We start from the raw sequence: 5546 nt of genomic DNA on the forward strand, positions 1-5546 counted from the left end.
TACACTCACTAATAAGTGGATATGAACCTAGAAAACTGGAATACCCAAAACATAATCCACACATCAAATGAGGTACAAGAAGAAAGGAGGAGTGGCCCCTTGTTCTGGAAAGACTCAGTGAAGCAGTATTTGGCAAAACCAGAACGGGGAAGTGGGAAGGGGTGGGTGGGAGGACAGGGGAAGAGAAGGGGGCTTACGGCACTTCCGGGGAGTGGGGGGGCTAGAAAAGGGGAAATCATTTGAAATGTAAATAAATTATATCGAATAAAAAAATTAAAAAAAAAGAAGAAGAGGTACAAATCTAAATAGAGAAATATCAATAGATGTCCAGGTGAGGCAATTTCTGGATGGCCTTTCCTTCAGTCTCTACTCCAAACTTTGTCTATGTAACTCCTCCCATGTTCCCACTTCTAAGAAGGACCAAAGCATCCATATTCTGGTTTTTCTTCTTCCTGAGTTTCAGTTGGTCTGTGAATTGTATCTTGGATGTTCCAAGCTTCTGGCTAATATCCACTTACCAGTGAGTGCATACTATCTGTGTTCTTTTGTGATTGGGTTACCTCACTCAGGATGTTATTTTCTAGTTCCATCTATTTGCCTAAGAATTTCATGAATTTATTTTTAATAACTGAATAGTACTGAGTAAATGTACAACATGTTCTGTATCCATTCCTCTATTCAGAGACATCTGGCCTCTTTCCAGCTTCTGGCTATTATACATAAGGCTGCTATGAACATAGTGGGGCATATGTTCTTATAACATGTTAGAGCATCTTCTGGGTATATGCCCAGGAGTGGTATAGCTGGGTCCTCAGGTAGTACTTTGTCTAATTTTCTGAAGTGCTTGCTGGCAGGAGGCTGATATGGCTGTTTCCTGAGAGGCTCTGCCAGTGCCTGACAACTACAGAAGTGGATGTTCACAGCCAACCAATGGACTGATCACAGGGTCCCCAATAGAGAAGATAGAGAAAAGACTCATGGAGCTGAAGAGGTTTGCAACCCCATAGGAGGAACAATAATATGGACCAATAAGTAGCCCCAGAGCTCCCAGAGACTAAACCACCAACCGAAGGGCACACATGGAGAGACCCATGGCTCCAGACACATTTTAGCAGAGGATGGCCTTGTTGGACATCAGTGAGAGGAGAGGCCCTTGGACCTGTGAAGGCTTGACACCCCAGAGTAGGAGAATACCACGATAGGGAAACAGGAGTGGGTGGGTTGGTGAGCAGGAGGAGAGGGAATTTGATAGGGGATTTCAGGGGGAGGGGAAGGAGAAAAGGGGAAAATATTTAAGATGTAAATAAAAATATCTAAAAAAAATAAAAAAGAAATAAGAACAGAGAATACTAAATTGTCAAGAAACATTTAAAGTAATGTTTAACACCTTCAGACATCAGGGAATCCAAATCAAAACTACTTTGTGATTTCATTTTATGTCAAAATTGACTAGGTCAATAAGCAAAGACAGCTAGTGAGGACATGTAATAAGATGAACTGAATACTCCTCCACTGCTTGTGAAGTGCAAATTTGCACAGACACAATGGACAGGATGTTGAACATTTCTTTAGGTGCTTCTCAGCCATTTAGTATCCCTCAGTTGAGAATTCTTTGTTTAGCTCTGTATCCAATTTTTTAATAGGGTTATTTGTTTCTGTGGGGTCTAACTTCTTAAGTTCTTTGTGTATACTGGATATTAGCCTACTGTTGGATGTAGGGTTGGTAAATACCTTATTCCAAATTTGTTCATTGTGTTTTGTCTTATTGACAGTGTCCTTTGCCTTACAGAAGTTTTGTAATTTTATGAGGTCCCATTTGTCAATTCTTGATCTTAGAGCATAAGCTATCCGTGTTCTGTTCAGGAAATTTTCCTCTGTGCCCATGTGCTCCAGCTTCTTGCCCACTTTCTTTTCTATTAGATTCAATATATTTGGTTATATGGGGAGATCCTTCATCCACTTGTATTTGATTTGCATCCTTCTACATGTTGACTGCAAGTTTAACCAGCACCATTTGCTGAAAATGCTGTCTTTTTCCACTGGATGGTTTTAGCTCTTTGGTTGAGGTTTAATGACCATAGGTATATGGGTTCCTTTCTGAGTCTTCAGTTCTATTCCACTGATCTACCTGCCTGTCATTGTACTAATACCAGGTGGTTTTTATCACAATTGCTCTGTAGTATAGCTTGAGGTCAGGGATGGTGATTCTGCCAGAGGTTCTTTTATTGCTGAGAATAGTTTTCACTATCCTGGGTTTTTTTTTTTTTTCTGTCATTCCAGATAAATGTGGAAATTGCTTTCTAACTCAATGAAGAATTGAGTTGGAATTCTGATGGGGATTACATTGAATCTGTAGATTTCTATAGGCAAGATGGCCATTTTTTCTATATTAACCCTGCCATTCCATGACCGCAAGAGATATTTTCATCTTCTGAGCTCTTTTCAATTTCTTTCTTCAGAGACTTGAATTTGTTATCACACAGATCTTTCACTTGCTTGGTTAGAGTCACACAAAGATATTTTATATTTTTGACTATTGTGAAGGTTGTCATTTCCTTATTTCTTTCTCAGCCTCTTTATCCTTTGAGTATAGGAAAGCTACTGGTTTTAGTTAATTTTTATATTCGGCCACTTTGTTGAAGTTGTTTATCAGGTTTAGGGGTTCTCTGGTGAAATTTTTGGGGTCACTTAAGTATTCGATCATATCATCTGCAAATAGTGATACCTTGATTTCTTTCTTTCCAATTTGTATCCCGTTGACCTCCTTTTGTTGTCTAATTGCTATGGCTAGGACTTTGAATACTATACTGAACAGATAAGTAGGGAGTAGGGGTATATTGAACAGATAGGGAGAGAGTAAAGGGAGAGCCTTATCTAGGCCCTGATTTCAATAAGGTTGCTTCGAGTTTCTCTCCATTTATTTGATGTTGGCTACTGGTTTGCTGTTTATTGCTTTTACTATGTTTAGGCATGGGCTTTGAATTCCTGATCTTTTCAAGACTTTTATCATGAAGAGGTGTTGGATTTTGTCAAATGCTTTCTCAGCATCTAATGACAATCATGTGGGTTTTTTTTTTTTTAGTTTGTTTATGTAGTAGATTACATTGATGGATATCCATATATTGAACCATCCCTGCATCCCTGGGATGAAGCCTTCATGATCATGCTGGATAATCATATTGATGCGTTCTTGGATTCAGTTGGGAAGAATTTTATTGAGTATTTTTGCATCAATATTTGTAAGGGAATTTGGGCTAAAGTTCTCTTTCTTTGTTGGGTCTTTGTGTGGTTTATGTATCAGGGTAATTGTGGGTTCATAGAATGAGTTGGGTAATGCCTTTTGTTTCTGTTTTGTGGAATAGTTTGGAGAGTATGGTCTTAGGTCTTCTTTGAAGGTCTGATAGAACTCTGCACTACACCCATTTGGTCCTGGGATTTTTTTGGTTGGGAGTCTATTAATGACTGAATATATTTCTTTAGGGGTTATGGGACAGTTTGGATTGTTTATCTAATGCTGTTTTAACTTTTACACCTGGTATATGTCTAGAAAATTGTCTATTTCATCCAGATTTTCCAATTTTGCTGAGTATAAGCTTTTTCAGTAGGATCTGATTTTTTTTTAATGTCTAGTTTCTGTTGTTATGACTCCCTTTTCATTTCTGATTGTATTATTTTGGATACTGTCTCTGTGTCCTTCGATTAATTTGGCTAAGGATTTATCTATCTTGCTGTGTTTTACAAAAAACCAGCTCCTGTTTTGGTTTATTCTTTGTATAGTTCTTTTTGTTTCTACTTGGTTGATTTCAGCCCTGAGTTTGATTATTTCCTGCCGTCTACTCTTGGGCATATTTGCTTCTTTTTGTTCTAGAGCCTTCAGCTGTGATGTTGTTTGTGTATGTTCTTTCCAGTTTCTTTTTGGAGGCACTCGGAGGCATGAGTTTTCTTCTTAGCATTGTTTTCATTGTGTCCCACATATTTGGGTATGTTGTGTCTTCACTTTCATTAAATTCTAAAAAGTCTTTAATTTCTTTCCTTATTTCTTCTTTGACTAAGTTATCCTTGAGTAGAATGTTGTTCAGTTTCCATGTGTATGTGATCTTTCTGTTTTGGTTTTGTTTTTGTTTTTTGTTATTGAAGACCATTCTTAGTCCATGATGATGTGACAGGGTGCATGGGATTATTTCAATCTTCTTATATCTGTTGAGATCTCTTTTGTGACTGAGTATATGTTCAATTTTGGAGAAGGCACTGTGAGGTGCTGAGAAGGTATTTTTTTTTGTTGTTGTTTTAGGATAAAATGTTCTATAGGTATCTGTTAAATCCATTTGGTCCATAACTTCTGTTAGTTACATTGTGTCTCTGTTTAGTTTCTGTTTCCATGATCTGTCCATTGATGAGAGTGGGATGTTGAAGTCTTCCACTATTATTTTGTGAGGTGCAATGTGTGCTTTGAGCTTTAGTAAAGTTTCTTTTATGAATGTGGTTGCCCTTGCATTTGGAGCATAGATGTTCAGAATTGAGAGTTCATCTTGGAAGATTTTTCCTTTGATATGTATGAAGTGTCCTTCTTTATCTTTTTTGATTACTCTTGGTTGAAAGTCAATTTTATTTGGTATTAGAATGGCTACACCAGCTTGTTTCTTAGGATCATTTGCTTGGAAAATTGTTTTCCAACCTTTTACTCTGAAGAAGTGTTTGTCTTTGTGCCTGAGGTGAGTTTTATATATGCAGCAAAATGTTGAGTCCTGTTTATGTATCTGGTCTGTTAGTCTGTCTTTTTTATTGGAGAATTGAGTCCATTGATTTTAAGAAATATTAAGTAAAAGTGATTTTTGCTTCCTGTTATATTTGTTATTAGAGGTGGAGTTACATTAGTTTGGCTCTCTTCTTTTTGGTTTGTTAAAAGAAGATTATATTCTTGCTTTCTCCATGGTGTAGTTTCCCTCTTTTTGTTGGTGTTTTCTATTCATTATCCTTTGAAGGGTTGCATTTGTGGGAAGATATTGTGTAAATTTGTTTTTGTCCTGGAATACCTTGGTTTCTCTAGCTATGTTAATTGAGAGTTTTGCTGGGTATAGTAGTCTAGTTTGGTATTTGTGTTCCCATACAGTCTATATGACATCTGCCAGGATCTTTTGGCTTTCACAGTCTCTGTCAAGAACTCTAGTGTAATTCTGATAGGTCTGCCTTTATATGTTACTTGACCTTTTCCCCTTACTTTTAATATTCTTTCTTTGTTTAGTACATTTGGTGTTTTAATTATTATGTGACAAGAGGAATTTCTTTTCTGGTCCAATCTATTTGGAGTTCTATAGGCTTTTTCTATGTTCATGGGCATCTCTTTCTTTAGGTCAGGCAAGTTTTCTTCTATAATTTTGTTGAAGATATTTACTGGCCCTTTAATCTGGAAATCTTTGCTCTCTTCTATATCTATAATCCATAGGCTTGGTCTTCTCATTGTGTCCTGTATTTCCTGGATGTCTTGTATTAGGAACTTTTTGCATTTTGCATTTTCTTTGACTGTTGTGTCAATTTTTTTTATGTTA

Source organism: Apodemus sylvaticus, chromosome 4 (assembly GCF_947179515.1).
Source record: "Apodemus sylvaticus chromosome 4, mApoSyl1.1, whole genome shotgun sequence".
NCBI lineage: Eukaryota > Metazoa > Chordata > Mammalia > Rodentia > Muridae > Apodemus > Apodemus sylvaticus.